The sequence below is a fragment of the Bubalus bubalis genome, chromosome 7 (genome assembly GCF_019923935.1).
Source record: "Bubalus bubalis isolate 160015118507 breed Murrah chromosome 7, NDDB_SH_1, whole genome shotgun sequence".
In the NCBI taxonomy this organism is placed as follows: Eukaryota; Metazoa; Chordata; class Mammalia; order Artiodactyla; family Bovidae; genus Bubalus; species Bubalus bubalis.
Genome location: NC_059163.1, coordinates 111,523,485 through 111,550,810, shown reverse-complemented (window position 1 = coordinate 111,550,810; position 27,326 = coordinate 111,523,485). Strand labels below are relative to the sequence as shown.

At 37.6% G+C, this 27,326-nt stretch overlaps 2 pseudogenes; both read left to right on the top strand.

The window, feature by feature from the left end:
• The first annotated feature begins 4,860 nt into the window (after positions 1–4,860).
• LOC102408227 lies at positions 4,861–10,845 on the top strand (annotated as a pseudogene).
• Positions 10,846–19,409: 8,564 nt separating this feature from the next.
• On the top strand, positions 19,410–20,590 carry LOC102408572 (annotated as a pseudogene).
• Positions 20,591–27,326: the final 6,736 nt, after the last annotated feature.

Genomic DNA, 27,326 nt, shown 5'->3' with positions numbered 1-27,326 from the left:
CCCAGTCTATGGGGTCGCATAGAGTCGGACATGACTGAAGCGACTTAAGCGACTTAGCAGCAGCAGCAACAAGTGATACAAATAGCATATCCACTAGATGGCAGAGTGACACTGTAATTTAAATCAAGGCACAAATAATGTGCATTGATTGATTGCTTTAGAGAAAGTAGCAGAAACTGATAGAAAGCAAGATGTTCGTGGTTTAAATATAACTTTGAAAACATTTTATTCCATGAAGGAAAAATGTGCTCTGTCATGTCGACCGACAGAGGATGCTGAGGCCACCAGGCCATCAGCACGGCTCCTGCACCCCCACCTCCCGCTCAGGCTGCTGAGCCCTGAGGAACTCTGGAGCACAGCTGCACCCTGAGGGAGCACAGGATAGAAAAGAGCAGGGCACTGGCCCTAAGTAGTCAAGGTTCAGCTCAAAGGGATGATTTCAAGGAGCCCAGACTGTTCCCTCTCCCAGGCACAGAAAGCCCTAAATTCATTAACGTGAGCTTTATGGTTTTAATTTCTGATAATCTTCTGATGGTCTGACTACCTGGATTTTGTTGCAAAAATGCATATACATCCTGACTCCTCCCTTCCCTTTTCAGAGCAGTTTCTCTGAACTAACTGAGAAGTTGTCTTCCAGGTTTGTGTGTGCGTGGCCACTCAGTCATGTCCGACTCTTGTGACCCGATGGACTGTAGCCCACGAGGCTCCTTTGTCCATGGGATTCTCCAGGCAAGAGTATTGGAGTGGGTAGCCAATTCCTCCTCCAGGGGATCTTCCTGACCTAGGGATTGAACCTGGGTCTCCTACATTACAGGTGAATTATTTATTATCTGAGCCACCAGGGAAGCCACTTATTTTCTAGGTTTAAGTCCATAGAATAAAAAATAATTTTGTTTTTAGGTTTTTGTTTTTTGTTGTTGTTGTTTGTTTTTTTTTTTTGGCCCATTAGTAATTTCATGTCTCTTTTAGGAATAAGGAAACCAGTGTTCAAAGATGGCAATTTACTAGATCACATTCAAGCAGCAATTCACCTTTGATTTTTATCTTTGTTTTTCCAATTTTCATTTTTGAACTAGGAGTGATATATAATCACATAGTTTAGGTAATGAAGAGTGTTAACACTTCATCTCAATTAATTTTATAAGAAGTAAATACACAAAAACAGGGTTAATAATATGTGCAAATATTAGTATAAATATTAAAATCCTTACAGAAGCAAATACTATTAATATATTACAAAAACAAGAATGCATAATGAATTTATAATGTTATTAACATATATATAATTCAGTGACAAAGCAAAAATATTAACAAGCCATAAACTATAAGAGATGAGAGGAGAAATAAAAAGACTCTAAATTCAAACTAAAAACAATATATTATATATTTATATATATATATATATGATTGTGTTTCTGTTATAATCCCAAATGACACAATTACATTATATCACAGAAATCTACTAATAAGGAATAGAATTTTTTCCAATCTTTCTTAAGAAGTTTTAAAAATTGACTATGTCTTAGCCCATAAGTAAAACACAATAATTTTAATAATAAAATTATCATTTATTCAGTTCAGTCCCTCAGTCATATTCGACTTTTTGAGACCTCATGAATTGCAACACGCCAGGCCTCCCTGTCCATCAGCAACTCCCGGAGTTCACTCAAACTCATGTCCATTGAGTTGGTGATGCCATCCAGCCATCTCATCCTCTGTCATCCCCATTTCCTCCTGCCCCCAATCCTTCCCAGCATCAGAGTCTTTTCCAATGAGTCAACTCTTCGCATGAGGTGGCCAAAGTATTGGAGTTTCAGCTTTGCATCAGTTCTTCCGATGAACATCCAGGACTGATCTCCTTTAGAATGGACTGGTTGGATCTCCTTTAGAATGGACTGGTTGGATCTCCTTGCAGTCCAAGGGACTCTCAAGAGTCTTCTCCAACATCACAGTTCAAAAGCATCAATTCTTCGGTGCTCAGTTTTCTTCACAGTCCAACTCTCACATCCATACATGACCATTGGAATGACTAGATGGGCCTTTGTTGGCAAAGTAATGTCTCTGCTTTTCAATATGCTGTCTAGGTTGGTCATAACTTTCCTTCCAAGGAGTGTCTTTTAATTCCATGGCTGCAGTCACCATCTGCAGCGATACTGGAGCCCAAAAAATTAGAGTCTGACATTGTTTCCACTGTTTCCCCATTTATTTCCCATGAAGTGATGGGGCCAGATGCCATGATCTTCGTTTTCTGAATGTTGAGCTTTAAGCCAACTTTTTCACTCTCCTCTTCCACTTTCATCAAGAGGCTTTTAGTTCCTCTTCACTTTCTGCCATAAGGGTGGTGTCATCTGCATACCTGAGGTTATTGATATTTCTCCCGGCAATCTTGATTCCAGCTTGTGCTTCTTGCAGCCCAGTATTTCTCATGATGTACTCTGCATATAAGTTAAATAAGCAGGGTGACAGTATACAGCCTTGACGTACTCCTTTTCCTATTTGGAACCAGTCTGTTGTTCCATGTCCAGTTCTAACTGTTGCTTCCTGACCTGCATACAGATTTCTCAAGAGGCAGGTCAGGTGGTCTGGTATTCCCATCTCTTTCAGAATTTTCCACAGTTTATTGTGATCCACACAGACAAAGGCTTTGGCATAGCCAATAAAGCAGAAATAGATGTTTTTCTGGAGCTCTCTTGCTTTTTCCATGATCCAGCAGATGTTGGCAATTTGATCTCTGGTTCCTCTGCCTTTTCTAAAACCAGCTTGAACATCAGGAGGTTCACGGTTTACATATTGCTGAAGCCTGGCTTGGAGAATTTTGAGCATTACTTTACTAGCGTGTGAATTGAGTGCAATTGTGTGGTAGTTTGAGCATTCTCTGGCATTGCCTTTCTTTGGGATTGAATGAAAACTGACCTTTTCCAGTCCTGTGGCCACTGCTGAGTTTTCCAAATTTGCTGTCATGTTGAGTGAAGCACTTTCACAGTATCATCTTTCAGCATTTGAAACAGCTCAACTGGAATTCCATCACCTCCACTAGCTTTGTTTGTGGTGATGCTTTCTAAGGCCCACTTGAATTCACATTCCAGAATGTCTGGCTCTAGGTCAGTGATCATACCATCATGATTATCTTGGTCATGAAGATCTTTTTTGTACAGTTCTTCTGTATATTCTTGCCACCTCTTCTTAATATCTGCTGCTTCTGTTAGGTCCATACCATTTCTGTCCTTTATCAAGCCCATCTTTGCATGAAAATCTCCTTAAATATTATTTGGAAATATTAAAAATATGTCATAAATATAAAATAAGACATGAATATAAAAAAGAGATTATGCCAAAAAAGAGTTGGTTGGACTCAAGAAAGAGATTGTAAAAAAAAAAAAAAAAAGAAAGAATTTTGTGAGAAATCAAGGTTAAATTGCAATGTAGAAAAAAAGGGATAGGGGACTTCCTTGGTGGTTCAATGGTTAAGAATCCACCTTGCAACACTGGGAACACAGGTTCAATCCCTTGTTGGAAACTAAGATCCCACCTGTGGAGGAGCAACTGACACCCCCCACTGCATTGAAGAGCCCAGGCAGTGCAATGAGATATCCCTGTGCCACAGCTGAGACCTGATACAGCCAAGGTAACTAAGTAATTAAAAAAAAAAGATAGGAGAAACAAACATTGCATGATTTCCCTTACATGAAATAGAAGAAGAAGATTCACAGAGGCAGAGTATACTAAAGGATATCAGTGGCAGAGGGAAAGGAGGATGAGGAGTTATTACTTAATGGGTGCTAAGTTTCTGTTTGGAGTGATGAAAATGTTTTGGAAATATATAGCAATTAAACAATATTGTAAATATAAACAATGCCACTGAGTTGTGCACTTAAAGTTGTTACAAGTGTCATTTTTAAAAAATGTGAACATTTGAGGAATATGGTCTCTGGAGCTTGAATAAAATGCTGTCAGAGAAGAGAAAATATTGTCTCCAAATGTTACTGAGAAATAAGAAAAACGTAAGTAACCACAAAAAGACTTGGTGTTACCTTCCATTACAGGGATGAGGTATATAAGGGAGCAATTTGGGTAAACTGTGGACAGAAAAATCAACCGTGAAAGACATTGAGGAAAAATGGACAACAGATTGTGGTAACTTTTCAAAGTGGTTTTATTATTGATAGACTACAGGATATGCAGGCTGGAATAGCCAGCACGCTCCACAAACTGAATTGAGGCAGCATCAATGTTTTCCTTTTACCTGCAACAAAGAAAGAGTTTCCTTCTCTTTCTTTGCCTCTTCTTTCTGAGGTGTGCGTATTATGAGCTTTCTTTCCAGGTCATCTGAGTTTTCTCACAATAGTCCCCCAATGAAAGTTGTACTTAGTTTCCATATACACATAGGGAAAATATAATTTAGTCAATATAATTATTTTTAGGTCTTTGAATAATGTTCAGAAAAGTTCAGCTTCACTTTGGTCACATTATTCCAAAGGGAATTACCAAACTCACAGAGATACTTCAATAAATGTCTGCAAGTTAAATATCTCCCTGGTAAAGTTGCTTAGAAATCAGATAGGAACCTTATGTTGTCTTTGTTTTAATGTTCACCATAGAATATAATAAAAGTGCTATTTAAAGAGAAATAAAGAATAGTTGCCAACATAAATGATGGCACCATTTTGTTCTCTTAAACATTAAAATAAAACTGGGAAAAGCCTTTTGAATTTGCTTAAGAAAAAAACTGGACACGTTACCTTAGAGAGCAGGTAACTTCTATTTTCAGATTTCTACAGAATTATTTGTATAATGAGATGTATTACTTCATAGTCATAGAATTTACTGGTTAATTTACATTATGGTACTGTGAAATATTACATGTACCTGAGATTTAAGCCAAGTGAGTTGGACATGAATTAACTTTTCTTTAATCAATCCACAATTAATCAGATCAATATTATTTTAGAATTTATTATTTAAATATAATTTAATGATCATTTGCCCCTTGGCTAATGTTTGTTAGGAGACTTTAACCACATTTTCATACAGTCAACATTTGAAACTATTGCTCTATCTACCTGGTAACACAGAGCATCTCTTTCATGGCTACACATTTTTTGTACAACTCATGTGTGATAACTTACCCTTCCTATGTCAATTGCATAAAGTAATAAAAATGGCAGTGATAAACATTTTTTCATAACTTGGGGAATGTTAAAGGGAAGCTAGTAAAGCAGAAAGTCTGTGACTTAAATTCCAGTAAAGGATACAGAAAATCTGTTAAGGAAAAACTCAAGAAGTACAAAGTATGTTAAATCACTCTGCACTTACTTACTATTAATTGCCTGAATGTGCCATATTTGTAGCTTGAGTTTCTCACTCCTGTATTTAAAAACACCACTTATTCTATTACAAGTTGGCCAAGACAGGGCTGTCTATTAAAAGAGGAGGTTAATGAAGATGATCTGAATAAATATTCAGAATAAATGAAAGAGGCTAATAGTGCATGGTAAGATTTAGTTCTGTACAGTTTGGAGACCACCCAGGTTGGAGACAACCAGGGTTTTAGGGCAAGTGACTGAGTTTTAATATATAAGACTACTCTTAAAGGTCTAGTCTCCACAGTAAGCCAAGGGAGTGAGAAGTGGGGGAAGGTTACAGGGATGGATTTATGTGACCTTCAAATGATTTTTTCTAATAGAATACTAGGAAAAATTAGAGAGCAAATCTAAGATGATCTTTCAGAGTCTCTATCATTCTGAAGTAAATTTTATTATAAGCATTCTGTGTTTTTATGTCTCTTAAATACATGACAAAATAATTATAATGATAATGACATGTAATTAAAATGAATTTTCATTTCATTCTATCAAATATTGAAATAAAATTTATTTGACAAATGCATACTGAATACTTAAAATAATCAAAGTATAGAGTGAGGATATAATGGGAAAGCCAACAGAATTAATAATTTAATTCATGATGAGACACACTGCCATATAATTGATTAAATGAGGAATGTATTGTATAATCTAATTCATCATATCCTTCATAATTTGTCATTATCCAGTCACAATCTTATTATGGGAGAACTAGATAACTAACTTACTAAATGAGAAATTCAATAAAGCCTCCTGGATGATTTTAGTCTTTTTTTCACCTCGCACAATTCTTGACACATAGTAATTAATAACTGGTTAATAACTTTTCCCACATCCAAGATCAGTCACTCAGTCATGTTTGACTCTTTGCAACCCCATGAATCGCAGCACACCAGGCCTCCCTGTGAATCACCAACTCCCGGAGTTCACTCAGACTCACGTCCATAGAGTCAGTGATGCCATTCAGCCATCTCACCCTCTGTCATCCCCTTCTCCTCTTGCCCCCAATCCCTCCCAGCATCACAGTCTTTTCCAATGAGTCAACTCTTAGCATGAGGTGGACAAAGTACTGGAGTTTCAGCTTTAACATCATTCCTTCCAAAAAAATCCCAGGGCTGATCTCCTTTAGAATGGACTGGTTGGATCTCCTTGCAGTCCAAGGGACTCTCAAGAGTCTTCTCCAACACCACAGTTCAAAAGCATCAATTCTTCAGCACTCAGCCTTCTTCACAGTCCAACTCTCACATCCATACATGGCCACAGGAAAAACCATAGCCTTGACTTGACGAACCTTCATCCAAAAGAGATGAGTTTTATTTTCCTTTCTTTAGAGATTAAACAAGTAAGATGGCTCAGAAAGTTTATATAATCTGTTCCAAAGTCAAACATTCACTGTTCAACATAGATTTGAATGGCATAAATTTTGTTTGGTTTTGTTTTTCATTATGTCCAGGTTAGGGAGAAAATGAGGCATTGGCCCTAACTCTCACCAAGATAAGATTGTTTTAGAGAGATAAGCTAAAGCACTTAACAGTATCTGGTAATTATTAGAAAAAAAAAATACGAAGCAAGGTAGATAGTTCTAAGAACCACAAGACTTAGAATATTTGAATAACCATAGCATGGTGGGCTGTAGTTAGTGAAATCTACCTGGAAGTAGTAGATTTCACAGAGTTTAATACACTGTGATAGTACTGAGCAAAGATTGGTTTGAAACTGCTAGTCCAGGTTCACTACTTCAGGGAATCATTAGGGATTCCAGAGAAGAATACTTAAGTTTGAACTATAGATGATGGAGCCTTCTATATACCTGGATTGGATAAAAGGAATCTAAAATATCAGGCTATAAAGGATCCAAAGAAAAGGAAAGCTGGAGGAGTTGTGTTTCTTTCTGAGACTGGATCAGTTAATCTGAAAGGAAATGAGAAACAATAACCTGGAAGGGAGTTGTAAATTTATTCTAATTTGTTTGGAAAATAATAGTCATCAACATCCAGCTATTGACTCCTCAAAATTTACGTCGGAACCATGGACAAGGAGTTAGGGTCCAGCAGAGATCTTTAAACATATAGTTTAACTCCCATTGCTTATTGATGCCTAAACTGAAATACAAAAAAGGGATGTGGTATACTCGTGCCAACAAGTTAGAAAATAGTACAACGAGATGAAGGAGACAATATTTTGCTTCATTTTCCAAATAGTCCAGTATTTTAAAGAATACCTTCTGTTGATATAATTATTAATTTTTTTAAATATGAAAATGACGCTTATAGACATATGAGGCACGCTTTCTTATCTTCCATAGAAATACCTGAAAATAGGGAAAATGCTTTCAAGTTGTTCAGGAATATAGATTATGGTTTTGAGTCATGCATTAAGCAGTTTTTATATTTTAAATGCAAATTAATTTGTAGGTATTTTTCACATATTCCCTCTCTTTCTAATGGCCTAGGCTGAGTGCATTTTCAAGATTAAAATTTTTAAAATAATTTTCAATTTGTCTGAAATATTCAAGTATTGGTAAGACAAAAGAATCTGCATTTTAAAAGCTTTTGTTTATTTTCTTGGTAATTCATGATCATTTCATTGATTTTCCACTTTTAGTCTGCAAATGCACTTACCAAAATGGCATTTACATTGTCTTTTTCAAATATGATTTGACCTGCTATCTGATAAAGAATCTCAGAGGTAGGATTTTAGACAAATAGTAAGGGAAAAGACGCTGAGAAGATATAAGTTAATTGATCAATTCATGCAGTAAGTCAAGTATTAAATAAAGAATAATCTGTGATTGAATATATAACTTACAGTGTTTCCCACCAAATCAGAAGAATATAATTTAGGGGAGAAGTTAGAATAGAGCCCTGCATTCTTTTAAATTATTAGGAATTATTTTAAAAGCCTAAAATGTAATTGTTAGTTGAATGAGATGGTTTATTTGACCACTACAAATATCCTCTCTTCACTATTCAGTTGTTACATACTTAAATGTCATTTTGTGGCCACTGATGTTGACTCTCATATACTAGATAGATTTGCAGTTTTTCTCTTCCAAACCCTACTTTTGGTACACAGATTTGAATGGCAATTTCACTGAAAATGAAAAATAAGGAGAGGAGCATTACAGATTTGAAAATAAATTGTGACTATATTGGTTCTGAAGTTTGGAGTAAATGAAATAAAATATTTTAAATACTAAGGCCTTGTGTTTTATATAGTTGAAATAGAGAATTTTGGTGTGATTTAGTGGAATGATTAATTCTCAGTAGTTCTCCCTAGTCTATGCTTCTTGAACTTCTGCCAGGAGAAAGGTATTGGTTTGTTCAAAGGCATAATAGTTATGAGCATATTATTAGAGCTGGTTTTACATTACTTTACAGCAGTGACTAGAAGGAGGAGGAGGTAAAAATAATAGGAATGGAAGAGAGAAAAGCCAGCCTGAGATACTAAGACATGTGATATAGGAACAGAAAGAAGCAAACGTTTTCAGGATTACTGATTATTAGGAAGAGTTGAACAGCTTGAGGACATCGCTTAGAAATAAGCCAATTTATGCAAGTGAGTAAGACACTGTATGAGACTAAAATTCAAGTGAAACCTACTATTAACCTCAAATGCCTTACTGAACGTAAAAAACAAATATTTTTAAAGTTTGAGGTGATACCTTTTGAAAAAATAGAGGTAATTATACTTTGCTTGTTATCCTTTTGTTTGACTATAAAATATAATATTCTATCTGTAAATTAAGCACATTTGTAAATTAATAATATTTGTAAGTTAGGTACAACAGATATATAGCTGATTTTGGCCATGTATATAGTACTTTGGCCACCTCATGCGAAGAGTTGACTCATTGGAAAAGACTCTGATGCTGGGAGGGATTTGGGGCAGGAGGAGAAGGGGATGACAGAGGATGAGATGGCTGGATGGCATCACTGACTTGATGGACGTGAGTTTGAGTGAGCTCTGGGAGTTGGTGATGGACAGGGAGGCCTGGTGTGCTGTGATTCATGGGGTCTCAAAGAGTCAGACACGACTGAGCGACTGAACTGAACTGAACTGATATACCTCATGATTCCAAATTGGTTGATTTTTTCTATTTATCACATTTCCACCTAGGATAGATGGAAGGAAATTTCTCACATAACATTATCCACATATTAGTGCTTTTTTATTTTCTCTCAAGGTTTCATTTCTGTGTCTATTTTCTCAATAACAAATAGAATAGGAAAGGGATGACTGATTTTTTTCTACAGTACCATTTCTTGAATTCAACCAGGGCATATTATCCAGTTATGTTTGATAATACATGCTAATAGAATGGTTGCATAAATATGCTGCATTCTACAGGGTTAGTTTTTAAATCAGGTATCAAAGTTGTTTATCAGGAATTAATATTTTCCAGAGAGGGACAAAAAGAATGCAAGGAAAGCCTTTCAAAATAAAAATCAAATCTTTTTCTTCAAGTTTTGAATGCTTTCCATTTTAAAATGCCCATGACAAGGAATAATATACATCATTGTATTTACATATTTGTAAAGATTGATAACTATTTAATTTCAAGTGGCTACAAACTGCTCTGAGTCATAGAAAATAGGAATAACATCACAGAATTTATTCTCTTAGGACTTTCTCAGAAAAATTCTCTGGTTTTTACTGTTCTTACTTTGTTACATTGCAATTCTGATCAGAAACCTACTTGTCATGATTTCTATTGCCTCCAGTCAACTTGTGAAGCAGCCCATGTATTTCTTTCTGAGTCACCTCTCCCTCGCAGACCTTTGTTACACCTCCACTGTGACCCCCAAGTTGATTGCTGACTTGCTGGCAGCAAAGAAGATCATTTCCTACCACGGTTGCATGACACAGCTCTTCACCATGCACTTCTTTGGGGGGATTGAGGTCTTCATCCTCACAGGGATGGCCTATGACCGCTATGTGGCCATCTGCAAACCTCTACTCTACACTCTGATCATGACCAGACAGAAGTGCGTTGCCATGATCGCTGCTTGCTGCGCTGGGGGTTTCCTGCGTTCCTTCGGTCAGTTTCCCCTGGCCATCTTTTTACCCTACTGTGGCCCATGTGTATCCTTTGCTGAAATTGGCCTGCACTGACACCATCAGAATTGGTCTCCTTGTCATTGCCAACTCGGGCCTCATGGGCCTGGTGACTTCTGTGGACTTGTTGATATCCTACACTGTGATCTTGTCCACTGTCAGGTCCTACTCTGTAGAGAATCGCCGCAAAACTCTCTCCACCTTCAGTTCCCACAGCACTGCGGTGGTCCTCTTTTTTGCTCCTTTATTCTTCATTTACATTTGACCAGCAATTACTTTACCAGAAGACAAAGTGTCCGCTCTTTTTTATACTATCATTGCTCCCATGCTCAATCCTCTAATCTACACACTGAGAAACTTGGAGATAAAGAATGACATAAAGAAATTCTGGTGCCATATCGCAGTAAGAAAGGAAATGAACTAAAAGATACCTCTGATTTTCACCGCTGAACTTGGTTGAATATATGGATTTTCTACAATGAAGACTTTAAAATGTATAACGCTTGCCTTATATGTTTCTTTTTGTTTCATTTTGTTTTAGCAATATATAGATTTAAGTACGAGCGAAAGCTTACAACTCCCTGGATTTATCCAGACTCTGCTGTGCTCTTTTCTAGTTTTCTTATTTATATCTCCTCTTCCCCTCTGATCTTTTGGCTGTGTAATCAATTTAGATATTTAGCAGTAGACTATCAAAGACATCATGTAATACAAATCAACACTGAGAACCTATACAGCCCATTCTTGTATGTGACTTTAGTCAATAAAGCCAATCCCAGGTAGCAATGATTTAGAAGATAATTCCAACATTTTACTTGCATCATTTAAAAAGTATTCTAAAAGACCAAATTTTGGGCCTGCAACTATATTTCTTAAAAATATAGCTTTCTACTCTGATAATTTTGTAGCCAACGGTGATCTGGAGCTTCTCATATGTCCAACACCAGTATTCTTACCTAAGTCCCACAGCAATCTCTTTTCTTTTGTTCAAAGGAACCGTGTTTCCCAACTCTGTCCATGTAAACGTGAACTGCAACTCTAGCTAATTCTAGCACCTGATAGTGTATATTTGTTATGGGCATGTGTTCTGGACCCAGAATTGCTTACTAACTATGAGGACTAGGACATATGCTCAACAAACCATCCATCAAGTGATAATAATAGCCCAGCACACAGTCTAGTGAGGATATGTGCAGGACTGAAACACTGCTTGGTCACACAGTAAGTGCTCAACACGTATGAGCTATTTTATTGCCCAGTCTCCTGTTATGAATCAGAAATGTAACCCTTCTGATAATAACTTTCCTTTGCAGCAGTGAGGGTGTGAGAATGGGGCTCATATTAATGTCATGCTCCTATTACTAGGCTTCCCTGGTGGCTCAGACAGTAAACAATCCACCTGCAATGTGGGAGATCTGGGCTCAATCCCTGGGTGGGAAGATCCTTTGGAGGAGCTCATGACAATCTGTTCCAGTATTCTTGCCTGGAGAATCCCCATGGAAAGAGGTACCTGGCAGGCTACAGTCCAGGGAGTCACAAAGAGTAGGGCATGACTGAGTGACTAAGCACAGCACAGTGTGCAATGGGCACCTATTACTCTTGAAATTAATCTTTTCTTAGAGTGGGCAAGTGGAGAATATCACTCAAAGTCAATGATCACATCTTTGGCACTGTTCAAGTCAATAGCAGTTTTTCCAGTAGGAATTTAAGGTCATCCTGGAGCACCTTTGCCCAATGTCAGATATGACTAGGAGTAAGATCAGGCCACTAGATAACTGATTAGGAATGGGTAGAATCTCAAAAGTCTTTAAAAAACTTCGTGGATATGATGTACTTGCATGAGAATTTATTTTCAAGTTGTAGAGAGAGGCAGGTTAGATAAAAATGAGTTGTCAATGTTGAGGATTCTTAAAATGTGTTCATAATATAAAAAAGAAAAATAACATAGTTCTATGACTCAGTTGAAAGTGCCCAACAAATAAACCTAAAAATATTATGTGCTAGAAATTCTTATAGAAAGATCCTAACATATTTGCTTGTTGTTGTTTTAAACCTACTTCTTGACAGCTCTCTGAAAACTCCTGGATAGGGCATGCACAGTATACATGTCAGAGAACATAACAGAGCAGGAAAGTGAAAGATCACTTTCTGGTGTGAAATAAGCAGGGTTTTTAATAAGACCAGCCAACCCTCAAAGTTTCCCTCTGCGACAGAAGCCCTATCCTCCAACCAACCAGACTTGTATTATTGACAAATAAAACTTCAAAAATTAACACAAATGTTTCTGTTTTACTTTTATTCTTGGAACAAAAGTTGTGAATGTGGATTATTAAAATACGTGGAGTCTGCAGCAACATGGATGGACCAATAAATTATCTTACTAAGTAAAGTAAGTCAGACAGAGAAAAACAAATATATATAATCACTTATATGTGGTTTATAAAAAAAATTACACAGATGGACTTATTTACAAAACAGAAAAAGACTCACAGACACAGAAAACAAACTTATGGTTACCAAAAGAAAAAGGGGGAGGGGAGGGATAAATTGGGAGTTTGGGACTAACAGATACAGACTACCAAATATAAAATAGATAAACAACAATGATCTATTGTATAGCACAGGAAACTATACTCAATATCTTATAATAACCTATAATGAAAAGTAATCTGAGATGGAAAATATACATACATATGAACACACATATATATGAACTGAATCACATGACCCAAAACCAATACAACATTGTAAATAAACTGTAGTTTAATAAGATAAGCAAGCAAACACTTCATTGTCAATATTAATCATTAACTAGGGAGTTATGATTTAACTCCTTCACTTTTGCACTGTGATCTCCTCCCTTCTCAGCTTCTCAAGAGCATCAGCCATATTTCTCTCTTCAGTTGGGTCATTAATAGCACATATAATATCAAGAAAGAGCAGTGAGATTCTCTGTAATTTAGTGAGTGACTTTACTAGTTCTTGCATTCAGGTTATTACCTATCTTTCATTATTTTTGGCTAAGACATTTTAAAACTCAAAATAGAGAAGTTGACTCACACAAAATAATATCAGTGTCAACAATGTCTGGCCATAGAAATTCAAATTGTGTCAGGTGAAATGCAAGTAATGATAGCCCTTTGGATATTTGACTAGTTTTGCATCAACTTATAAATTCATTTTAGCACCCCTTACTGACGATAAATATGTGGTGAACTGTTGCCTGAACTGATGGTAACATCTTACTGGTTTCTATATTAAATATTAATAATAAATTCAATAGAATCTTTGACATGTGTCCATTCATCATTTGCATAAAAATTCAATAATATTCTCTTTTAAAATGTATCCTTTATTTAAAATATACTATTTGTAATTATACATTTGCTTATTTTCTTGTTTATTTCATTGTCTGTCTCTTTCCTTAGTCTCCAGCCTCACTGAGGACAAAGGCTGTTTTGTTCACCACTAAATACATTCTCAAGGGCTTCCCTGGTGGCTCTACGGTAAAGAACCCACTTGCCAATGCAAGGGATGTGAGTTTGATCCCAGTGTCAAGAAGTTCCCTTGGAGAACGAAACATATTGCAGAAACCCACTCCAATATTTTTGCTGGAAAATTCCATGTACAGAGGAGCCTGGCAGGCTACATTCTGTGGGTTTGCCAAAGAGTGGGTCATAACTTAGCGACTAAACAACAACATATGCATTCTCCATAGTAAGTTTTGTCCAAGTCAGACCTTTTAGAATTAGGACATAGTAAATATTTTTATATGAATAAATTTATGAGACCATTTTATTTTTGTTATAGTTCTTTCTAAAATATATTTTCTGAAATATACATATGGAAAATTCAATCAGAAAAAAAGCATATCTTTTTACAAAGGAGTTCGCCTTATAAAGATAAATTGGGAAATTGTCTGCACATCTGCAAGAGATGCACAGATGCTCCATGGGGTTATGTGAGCTTCCTGGAAAAAGAAAAAAAAAAGCATAGGAGTCTTTTCCAGGCATCAGCCAGAAATTATAATACCCTAACAAGCTTATTTTTTTCCTCCCCAGGAAGAATTGTCTTAAATCCTGGGTCTACTCGCTGAACTTTTAATTCTAGCTGTAGGGTTCTCAATATTTCCCATGGCAGCTCACTTCAGTCTCCCTCAGCTAACTGATTCTGCCCTGTCCTGACAAATGAGCATTATATACTCCATGTCCATAGTCATTATATACTCCACTTCCTCATAGTCTCCATGTCCCGTGTCTGATCTCAGTGCTTTGGATGTTGATGCAATAGGGAAATATAATTAAGAACTTTGGCATATTTATTTATTAGGTAGAAATTGAGAAATTGAAGCTATGATTTACATCTTTAGCAAAGTATACTGATGGGAAATTTCTATATTTTTAGAGATATTGAGACCTTTTCTATATTACACATTGTGTCAGAATTCTCCTTAAATGCCAATTTAACATCAAGCAGAATATTCCAAAGCAGAGACATTACTTTGCCAACAAAGGTCCGTCTAGTCAAGGCTATGGTTTTTCCTGTGGTCATGTATGGATGTGAGACTTGGGCTGTGAAGAAGGCTGAGTGCCGAAGAATTGATGCTTTTGAACTGTGGTGTTGGAGAAGACTCTTGAGAGTCCCTTGGACTGCAAGGAGATCCAACCAGTCCATTCTGAAGGAGATCAGCCCTGGGATTTCTTTGGAAGGAATGATGTTAAAGCTGAAACTCCAGTACTTTGGCCACCTCATGAGAAGAGTTGATTCATTGGAAAAGACTCTGATGCTGGGAGGGATTGGGGGCAGGAGGAGAAGGGAACGACAGAGGATGAGATGGCTGGATGGCATCACTGACTCGATGGACGTGAGTCTGAGTGAACTCCGGGAGTTGGTGATGGACAGGGAAGCCTGGCGTGCTGCGATTCATGGGGTGGCAGAATCAGACACGACTGAGCAACTGAACTGAACTGAACTGATACATATATATGTATATATGTCACTTTTCTATAGAGACAAAGGCAAAATATCAGAGAGACACATATTTATTTTTTAGAAGTGGAAAAACTGCATGCTAAAAAAAAATCTCAAAATTAGTTCAATTTACCAAACATATCTGTAACAGTGGAACTCACAAGTTCTCTTGTAAGATTTTATGCAATTAGAGATGGATTACTGCATGGAAATTCCAGTTTTTAAAATTCTGACTTTATCTTAGGTGTGAAGCCTCATCTTATAAGAAATCTGTCTGATGAGTTAAGCAGCTGGTAAGTTAAATCCAGTTCGTAATTATAATAGTGATTTTCCTTAAAATGAATATTTGAATCATTCTGATTGTATTTATGATCTAAGCCTTCTCACTAACCTTTGAAAAATTCCAGAAACTTTAAAATGCCATTTTTACTATTTGGGAAAACCTGGCTTCAACTATCATGACTTGTGATTTGTACATGAGCTCTTAAAATTATCAGTGCCATGTCTCTCAGCAGCTCTCAAAATATTGCTAGATTTATTTGTCTTTTCATATTTCAAAAATTTAATCATATTATTAGCTCTTTGGATTCCATTATGGAAAAAAATTTAATATGAAGAAGAATGCACTGGCCCAGCAGATAAGTGGACAGTATTGCAGTGAAGAAACTGAAGATATATTAAAAAAATTAAAATCAAAACACAAGTATGCTTCTAAGATTATGCAGAAGCAAAAATATATGATGAAATTTTCAAAGAAGCTATTTGGATGCATAGTATTTAAGTGGTAGGTTTCTTTTTCCTTAGTTGAGATGAAGAAAAATTATCAAAGGGGAACATAATTATCTGTCTAATTCAGATCAGTTCAGTTCAGTTCAGTCTCTCAGTCGTGCCCGACTCTAGGACGCCATGAATCGCAGCACGCCAGGCCTCCCTGTCCATCAATAAGGTTAATTAATTCAAAAGAAAGAATACAAAAGTATTAACTGGCTGAAATAAGCAGTATATTTATCTTCAGAAATGTGGAAAGTCAGCTCAACCCAGACCAAAGAGAACGATTTGGCTTAATGACAGGATGTTTCCCCACAGTGAGCAACCCCAGCCTTCAGGTAAGAAAGAGCAGATTGTTTATGGCAGGGAAACTCTGCTATGTCTTATCCATATTTATTCCATGTTACAATATTACATATTTTAAATAAGCGATTCAAAATATATAGTAAGAATAATACAGTGTACCCATTGATAGGACAAATATAATGTCAATGACAATGAATATTTACTAAATGTTTTATCTTAATATATACCCGTTTCTGTCTTAAGCTGTTATATAAGTGAACTCATCATATCTTTACAGCAGATCTCAGAGTTAATTACAGTATTATTCATTTTATAGATGAAGAAGCTGAGGTTATATATTTTATCTGTGATTATGCTCCAAGTGAATTTTGGAGCCAGTATCTCATTCTATGTAGGTCCAGAACTCATAACCTTAATTACTAGAATCTACTACCACTCAAATAGTGTGAGGACCTCCTAAATGTATAACACTATGGGGGTTCCAAGAGGAAGGAGGGGAAACTAACATGTTTTTGAGCATCAAGTTCTGTATATGTAAGCTTATTTACATTCCACAGTAATCCTGTAAATTAGGCACTGCATGCTTATTTTAAGGAAGAAGGAAAAAGTATTTAAGGAGGTGAAGGCTCTTGCATTTGAGTATCAGAGCTGTGTCTGAACACAACTCTTATTTCTGAAGTTTCTGATATTAATATTAATAATATTTCCTATCTTGTTCAGGGAAGGATAGTACAAGGTACAGTTCCTGAGATGGAGTACTTATATTTTCTCTGGGGCCTTGATCTTACAGTTAGTAATCATGTGTGTGTTATTTGCTCAGTTGTATCTGACTCTTTGTGACCCCGTGGACTGTAGCCTACCAGGCTCCTCTGTCCATGGAATTCACCAGGCAAAAATATTTGTTGAAGTGTGTAGCCATTCCCTTCTCCAGGAGATCTTCCCAACCCAGGGATTGAACCCTGGTCTCCTTCATGGCAAGCAGATTTTTACCATCGGAGCTACCACAGAAGCCCTTAGTAATTGTTGAGGATGGCCAATAACTATTAAATATATAGTACTTTCCAGATATTGCTTTAAGAAATTTCATATTTAGAAACTAATTATTCAAAAAATCACCATATAAAGAGATATTATCTTTACCTTGATTTTACAGAGAAGTAAACTGAGGCACAGGAATTGTAATGAAATTGCCACTGTATTTGTTACTTTTTATAGTTTCAATGTATCAAGCAGAGAAGGGAAGGCAGGAGAGAGGTAAACAGATGTCTTCCCCAAATTAATGGAGAATCAGAAGTCACACATTATTGGAATCTGGGGAGATCTTCAGAGATTATCTAATCACTTTTATTTTATGAATGGGAGCCTGGGATCCCAGGGAATGAGCAATTAAGCAACAAAGTGGGAGGAAAAAACTAGCTATTTTGCCTACTTACATAGTGTATTTACCAGATGATTACATGAATACAGGTATAACTGCTTCTATTTTAGAGAACCGAAGAGATTCCTCTATATAGTCATGCAGATAGTGTAGGTGAATTCTCTAAGAAATTAAGGGAAGAAGTGCTACATCTTGTTTATTGTATTGTGTTTGGGGGGAACTATTTTGGAATTAGAGGAGCCCATTTCTCAGTATATGATTTCCAAACTAGGCAAGTATAATTACAGTCTGATAAGATGTAACTCAAATAACTTCTGAATGTTAATTGATTTTGAAAGAGGAAATAATCTTGCAAGAGAAATATAGACAAACAGGAAAAGCATAGTTGTCAATATATTAACCTAGAGATGCTACAAATATTGTTTAAGAAATATGAAAGTTTCATGGAGTATTTCACATGAAGGAATTATTTCCTCTTAAAAGTCAAAAGGGCTTCCCTGGTGGCTCAGAGGTTAAAGCATCTGCCTGCAATGCAGAAGACCTGGGTTTGATCCCTGAGTCAGAAAGATCCCCTGGAGAAGGAAATGGCAACCCACTCCAGTATTCTTGCCTGGAGAATCCCATGGATGGAGGAGCCTGGTGGGCTACAGTCCACTGGGTCGCGAAGAGTCAGATACTACTGAGCAACTTAACTAACTTAACAGTCAAAAAGGATCATGAGTCCACTCATAAAAATGATTTGTTCTTCAGTTTTATCATGAATTACCTGACTAAAGGATGATTATGTATTGTATTATTCCTTCAAAATTATAGCACATTGTTCACTTTCCAGATTTTTATTTAATTGATATTTATTTAACATTGACTCTGTGCCAGCACTGCAAAGCCCACCCACACACCCTACACCAATTTTGTGACTTCATTAGAAACCACTTAATCAAGCAAATTCTATAGTTGCCTCTATTTTACATCCTAAATCGGCACATTATATGTCGCCCTACTTAACACTATTAAGATTATCTCTTTTTTAAAAATTCTTGATAAATATAATTCCTGGCTTCCTCACAAAATAATTTAAATTATATAAAAACTGGAACTTTGTCTAATTTATCACTGTATTCTTAGCTCTTCGAGGAATATTAGTACTAGATATTCAAAAGACTCGTATTAAATGAAAATGATTTCAGTGGGTCTCAAAAGAACTTGTCTTTAAAAGGCATTGGTGCGGGGAGCTGCCCGTCAGAACGGGGTCCTTTGTCCGAAGGACACAGCTCTGGGAGCTGCCTCAGTCCTTGAGGGTTTGCTTGCAAACATAGCTCTCTGTCCCGCCACCCCAGAGATTAGGCGCTTATTTACTGCAGGCACCTGGAGTTCTGTGCAAACTTCTCACGCACAGAGAAATATTATCTGGTGTAAGAAATAATAACAGGGTGCCATTCCCATGCTCTCAAGATTTCTTGTGACTGTTTGTAAGATGTGTAGGTCAAACAAAGAAAATGTTAACTGTCTTGTCTTTCTCACGCTCTTCTGTATAAATGTGAGATGCTGAATAAAGTTGGTGTCAGACTGCGTCCCTTCGTGGAGACGTGTCTGAACCTCTCGACCCCATCTTTGTTGGAGATTTCTCTTGCTTTCGTTTCTTTTCTCAGCCCCGCCGTGCACGTTCTCGGGACCTGATCGACTTTGCCGTCTAGCACCGGCACATTGGTGCCATTTAAAGTAGATATTAGGTTTCCATTTTCTCATCAATGATTCGTTTCATTGGTTTTGTCATTTCAGATAACTTTCTTGAACATCAGATCATGGAAGATAGAAATAATGTTACTGAATTTATCCTCTTAGAACTTTCTATGGACAAGAAAGTCCAGATCCTCTGCTTTTTATTTTTCTTATTCTGTTACCTGGCTATTTGGTTGGGGAATTTGATCATTGTGATTTCTATTACATGCAGTCAGCTAATCACCCAGCCCATGTACTTCTTCCTTAACTGCCTTGCACTCTCAGATCTCTTCTACACCTCCACTGTGACACCCAAACTCATGACTGACTTACTGATGGAAAAAAGGCCATTTCCTATAAAAACTGCATGACACAGCTTTTCACCACCTACTTCTTTGGGGAGGGGGGAATGAGGTCTTCACCCTCACAGGGATGGCCTGTGACTGCTATGTGGTCATCAGCAAACCTCTCCACGACGCCATCACCATGAACAGGCAAAAACGTCACTCAATTCTCATAGCGTCGTGTGCAGGGGGACTTCTTCATTCTCTTGGTCTCTTTCTTCTTGCGATTGTTTTACCTTTCTGTGGCCCCAGTGAAATAGACCACTATTTCTGTGATGCATATCTTTTGTTGAAACTAGCCTGCACTGATACACACAAAATTGGCTTTTTTGTCATTGCCAATTCTGGCTTGATGGGACTGGTGCTCTTTGTGGTTTTGATGGCCTCCTACATTTTGATTCTGTATAATGTGTGCACATATTCTGCAGAAAGCCACCATAAAGCACTTTCCACCTGTAGTTCCCACATCACAGTCCGTGATCCTCTTTTTCACACCTGTCATCTTTGTTTACATTAGACCTGCCACAACATTACCAGAGGATAAAGTGTTTACGCTCTTCTACACAATTATTGTCCCCATGCTCAACCCGCTTATCTACACACTTAGAAACATGGAGATGAAAAATTCCATAAGAAGAGTTTGGTGCAATAAAAGGTTCTGGGAAAGGAGCTTAATGATCTGAAGGTCATTCATCTCTGACGCCAGTGACTGTCTTCTCATCACTCCCTCTGTTGCTGAGTCTCTCCTGCTAATGGGAAAATCAGGCAGAATGTGTAAAAGCCAAGCCTCCAACAACAGCTTGCCTTCAGTGGTTCCTTCTTTATTTTCCTCTCAATGCGTTTTCCTTGATTTCACTTTTCACTAATAATCCCCTTTGTTTAAAAAAAAAGAAAAGGAAACTTTTTACAGAGTAAAAACACACTGAAAAATCTGGAGGGAGAGTGATCCTGCCTGTATTGAAGGCTAAACCTGGGGGAGACTTCGCTCTCAAAATACTTGGCCTCAAGGTATAAAAGGTAATAATATGTTACAAGGTAAAAGACAGTTAAAGAATCCACCTGCTAATGCAGGAGACACATGTTCAATCCTTGGGCCAGGAAGATCCTCTGGAGAAGGAAATGGCTACCCACTCCAGTGTTTTTGCCTGGGAAATCCCATGGAGAGAGGAATCTGGTGGGCTACAGCCCATGGGGATGCAAAACAGCTGGACATGATTCAGCGACTAAACAAAAACAAAAAGGCAGTTATAGGAAAATAAGAACAATCACATACTGCAAACTCCTTTCAGAACTATATACCTAGCCTCGTATCCTACAACTCTAGATTTCTTTTAATCAAGTACCTAGAGATTTTTTTGTGTGTATTTGTGAACTGCTATTATTTTACTTAAGTGAAAAGAATATATAGATCTAAATACAACATAGTGTAAAGTCCAGCCTTATAGTCGACATGGCAAGTCTTACAGTCTGAAAAGCAAGTCACTGTGTGATCTGTTTGTGAAGTAACATTGTAAGTATTGGGGGAAATATATGTGTATGTGTGTGTATATATATATATATATATATATATATACAAACTCATGCTATTTGAACTGGGTTTGACATTAAGTATACATGATCAAGGAATAAATAAACTACAACTGACTTTGCTACAAAAAAGAAGAAAATATAAATCCTTTAGTTCCTCAAAACAGATGATTTATCTCAAAGTAAAAGACTTTCACTTACTATCTAAATTCAAGTGTAGAATAATCCTAAAATAATATTTGACAAAATATAGATCAGACTCAGTGATGGGAATATATATATATATATATATATTCTGCTGCTGTGCTTAGGTGTTTCTGACTCTGTGGCCACATGGACTGTAGCCCACCAGGCTTCTCTGTCCATGGGGATTCTCCAGGCACAAATATCGGAGTGGGTTGCCATGTTCTCCTCCAGGGGATCTTCCCAAGCCAGGGACTGAACCCAGGTCTCCCACATTGCAGGCAGACTCTTTACCAACTGAGCCATCAGGGAAGCCCAAGTATACTGGAGTGGGTAGCCTATCTCTTCCCCAGGGGATTTTCCCGACCCAGGAATCAACCAGGGGTCTCCTGCATTGCAGGTGGATTCTTTACCAGTTGAGCTACCAGGGAAGTCTAATGTGTATACATCCATACCTATAGGATTTTCATGATTTTCTAGGGCAAAGTATACATTTTGTTTGAAATACATTTTTAAGATTGCTGCATTTTCTTATGAAAATGTGCATAGTTTTGGATATAAAATGTAACTATTAATAGTATAGATTTGTATTCTATATAATGAGTTAAACTATATTTAATACTATAGATTTATTTTAGGTAATAGGATATTTTCTAATGTTTCTCTCTCAAATAATGTAATATTTTGTAGAATTAATAGGACAGATGATGGATTTTAAAGAATCATATTATTACTATGTCATAAAAATGTTGTTAACTGTTCTCCACACAAAGATAGGCCATATTAATATTTGGCTATATTATGTGTGTGTCTCCTTCAGAATTTTCCACAGTTTATTGTGACCCACACAGTCAAAGGCTATGGCATAGTCAATAAAGCAGAAATAGACGTTTTTCTGGAACTCTCTTGCTTTTTCGATGATCCAGCAGGTGTTGGCAATTTGATCTCTGGTTCCTCTGCCTTTTCTAAAACCAGCTTGAACATCTGGAAGTTCATGGCGCACGTATTGCTGAAGCCTGGCTTGGAGAATTTTGAGCATTACTTTACGAGCAACAAAGATCTGTCTAGTCAAAGCTATAGTTTTTCCAGCAGTCATGTATGGATGTGAGAGTTGGACTATAAAGAAAGCTGAGGGCCGAAGGATTGATGCTTTTGAACTGTGGTGTTGGAGAAGACTCTTGAGAGTCCCTTGGACTGCAAGGAGATCCAACCAGTCCATCCTAAAGGAGATCAGTCCTGGGTGTTCATTGGAAGGACTGATGTTGAAGCTAAAACTCCAACACTTTGGCCACCTGATGAGAAGAGCTGACGCATTTGAAAAGACCCTGATGCTTGGAAAGGTTGAGGGGAGGAGGAGAAGGGGACAACAGAGGATGAGATGGCTGGATGGCATCACGGACTCAATGGACATGGGTTTGGGTGGACTCCGGGAGTTGGTGACGGGACGGGGAGGCCTGGTGTGCTGCAGTACATGGGGTCTCAAAGAGTCAGACACGACTGAGGGCCTGAACTGAACTGAATATGTATGTGTCTTATTTTTGTACTTGCAAGATACTTTGCAAATATTATTTTGCATATTTTGCTGAATATTTAAATGTCAAAAAAGAATGGTGTTTCAGAATTGTAAATAATAATCTTAAGGAGGCAGAAGTTATCAAAGTAACTGAATGAATATGTTGTAAATAATGTAAATCAACCAAATCTTACTTAATTTCCCAATTGAATTATCTCCTCAAGTGGATCAGTTGTTTGGAGTTACATTTTCATAAAGATCATCCATTCGTCTTCCCAGATAGTTGCGAATATCTGGTAATAACTGATATTTTTCAATATCCCCATCTCTGTGTTTGCTTATAGTGTTTAACAGCCTTCCATAGAGACCTCAGCTCTGCCTTCATGTGTAAATTAAGCAGAAACCATAATCCATGACCTTCAGCCATGAACTACAGAGTTTAATACCAGATATTTTGGGTGAGGAATTTTTAAAAAAGATGCTTACAATATATGCCATTCTTATCTCTCCTGTTAATAAATACAAGTACTAGGAAATAAAGAGGCCAGAATATATTGCTTCATTTCACAGAGACATCATTCATACAAATCTCTCTCTCTCGGAATGAGGCTTAAAATAAGACATTATTCTGCCTGCCTCATTCAGTCTGGATTCATGAGCAGTTCAGGTTGTGGGGTGGTGGTTGCTTTTCGCTAGTAAATCACACTGTATGAGAAAACTCATATATTGAGTTTAATTCCTATTATGTGGGGATTTCTTATGTTATGTCAGTTCAGTTCAGTTCAGTCGCTCAGTCGTGTCCGACTCTTCGTGACCCCATGAATCGCAGCACGCCAGGCCTCCCTCTCCATCACCAACTCCTGGACTTCACTCAGACTCACGTCCATCGAGTCAGTGATGCCATCCAGCCATCTCATCCTCTGTCGTCCCCTTCTCCTCTTGCCCCCAATCCCTCCCAGCATCAGGGTCTTTTCCAAAGAGTCAACTCTTTGCATGAGGTGGCCAAAGTACTGGAGTTTCAGCTTCAGCATCATTCCTTCCAAAGAAATCCCAGGGCTGATCTCCTTCAGAATGGACTGGTTGCATCTCCTTGCAGTCCAAGGGACTCTCAGGAGTCTTCTCCAACACCACAGTTCAAAAGCATCAGTTCTTCGGTGCTCAGCCTTCTTCATGGTCCAACTCTCACATCCATACATGACTACAGGAAAAACCATAGCCTTGACTAGACGGACCTTTGTTGGCAAAGTAATGTCTCTGCTTTTGAATATGCTATCTAGGTTGTTCATAACTTTTCTTCCAAGGAGTAAGCGTCTTTTAATTTCATGGCTGCAGTCACCATCTGCAGTGATTTTGGAGCCCCCCAAAATAAAGTCTGATACTGTTTCCACTATTTCCCCATCTAGTTCCCATGAAGCGATGGGACCAGATGCCGTGATCTTCGTTTTCTGCGTGTCGAGCTTTAAGCCAAGTTTTTCACTCTCCACTTTCACTTTCATCAAGAGGCTTTTGAGTTCCTCTTCACTTTCTGCCATAAGGGTGGTGTCATCTGCATATCTGAGGTTATTGATATTATCCCGGCAATCTTGATTCCAGCTTGTGTTTCTTCCAGTCCAGCGTTTCTCATGATGTATTCTGCATAGAAATTAAATAAGCAGGGTGACAATATACAGCCTTGACGTACTCCTTTTCCTATTTGGACCCAGTCTGTTTTCCCATGTCCAGTTCTAACTGTTGCTTCCTGACCTGCATACAGATTTCTCAAGAGGCAGGTCAGGTGTTCTGGTATTCCCATCTCTTTCAGAATTTTATACAGTTTATTGTGATCCATGCAGTCAAAGGCTTTGGCATCGTCAATAAAGCAGAAATAGATGTTTTTCTGGAACTCTCTTGCTTTTTCCATGATCCAGCAGATGTTGGCAATTTGATCTCTGGTTCCTCTGCCTTTTCTAAAACCAGCTTGAACATCTGGAAGTTCACGGTTCGTGTATCGCTGAAGCCTGGCTTGGAGAATTTTGAGCATTACTTTACTAGCATGTGAGATGAGTGCAATTGTGCGGTAGTCTGAGCATTCTTTGGCATTGCTTTCTTTGGGATTGGAATGAAAACTGACCTTTTCCAGTCCTGTGGCCACTGCTGAGTTTTCCAAATTTGCTGGCATATTGAGTGCAGCACTTTCACAGCATCATCTTTCAGGATTTGAAACAGCTCCTCTGGAATTCCATCACCTCCACTAGCTTTGTTCGTAGTGATGCTTTCTAAGGCCCACTTGACTTCACATTCCAGCATGTCTGGCTCTAGGTCAGTGATCACACCGTCGTGATTATCTGGGTCGTGAAGATCTTTTCTGCACAGTTCTTCTGTGTATTCTTGCCCCCTCTTCTTAATATCTGCTGCTTCTGTTAGGTCCATACCATTTCTGTCCTTTATCGAGCCCATCTTTGCATGAAATGTCCCCTTGGTATCTCTAATTTTCTTGAAGAGATCTCTAGTCTTTCCCATTCTGTTGTTTTCCTCTATTTCTTTGCATTGATCGCTGAGGAAGGCTTGCTTATCTCTCCTTGCTGTTCTTTGGAACTCTGCATTCAGAGGCTTATATCTTTCCTTATCTCCTTTGCTTTTCACTTCTCTTCTTTTTCCAGCTAAGTCATACAGTGACTCACTTAGTGGCTCAGTCACACACTTGATAATGTAAGGAACAACACTTCTTGAAACAGGCAATATAGAAAACGATAGCAGTAATAGTAGAATCATAAGTAAGAAGTTAGGTCAAGAACTTCTAGTAGGTGTAGCCCAGTGACATCTCCATGTCATCTGACTTAGTTTGCTAAATGACTATAGCTTGCTGTTGATATCCTGGTTGTAGATCCTGAGCATCTGATCTTGATTCAAAGACTGGTTATTGAGATAAGCTTTAGAAACAAACTCAGAATGTCCTTTTTAACAACTTAATTAAACCTCTTAGCAATGTAACATAACCACAAGGAACTATCTAAGGAGTGCGTCTTAGTAAATACAGACCTTAACTTAAAAAACTGGAACTTAATATTCAGTGAAACATAATAGATGCCATAGGCCTGACATCAGTTAGGTGGATTTTTCTTTTAGAGCTCCCCAGTATACGTTGAGATTTCTGTATATGTCGGGAGACAGTCTTTTTATTTACCTGAGAAGGCTGTTCAGAACCCAAGTGTCTCCAGCTTCTGGAGGGATGAGGCAGAGAGAAAAAAGGTATAATTTTACCCGTAGGAGTAAATCACTAGATTGTTTTAAATGACCAGTAACTCGAGGAGAAGTGCTTCTTTATATCTGAAAACACAGAGTAAAAATCAACAATATGTCAGACAAAAAGTCGTGAAAATTGCGGTCATATTTAGCAGTCTACTCCATCCCATGCAATTGATCCCTTTGTTCTGCTGTCCTTGCCCAATGGCCAAGGACATCAGTGAAAGCAGTAGTCTCGAAGAAACTCATGAAGCTTTTGTGAATGTCTGTATGACCTGTCCAGCAAAGTGGGTGCCCTGATCACTGGAGATTGTGGAAAGCACCTTTTAACCATTTTTTCTATTCTGAGATATTAATTCTGAAGCCAGGAAAGGCATTATCAAATAAAAATGAGGTTTGTCAGGGAGCCAGGAAAAGCCAAGTGGCCACGTTGGACCTCTCATAGCCCCAACTCTTTGGTTTATGGCCATTTTTAATCCATTTTAAATTCCCTGAAGAGGCGTTAACTTTTGTAGAAGCAGAATGAGCTTTGTTCATATGTGCTGTAGTCTGTTATCAAAAGCCACATTCCAAGAAAACTTTGTTCTTTTAATCAGTGAGAGAAAACCAAATTCCAGTTTGGTAACAGCTTATATTCACTGTGAAACAATAGTTATTCACTTAGTCATAGTCACAATAAGACTTCAAAGGCAGTTTAATGTCTTAACAAACTTGTAGCATGCACAAAACTCTTCTTTCACTTGCAACACACCTTTTTGCACTTTCTGTATTCGTCACTTCATTTGTCCACTTAGAGGACAGCCACCTGTACGTTTAGACTTCCTTTGCTTTTCCTTAATAGAATGTAATTCCATTCCTTATTACTTTTTATTAAAAACACACATCTTACTTTTCTTCAGAAACCATGACTTGTACTTTACATCATCATTCTGTCGATTGGTAAGGATAAATCACCCAAAGTTATATCATTTATA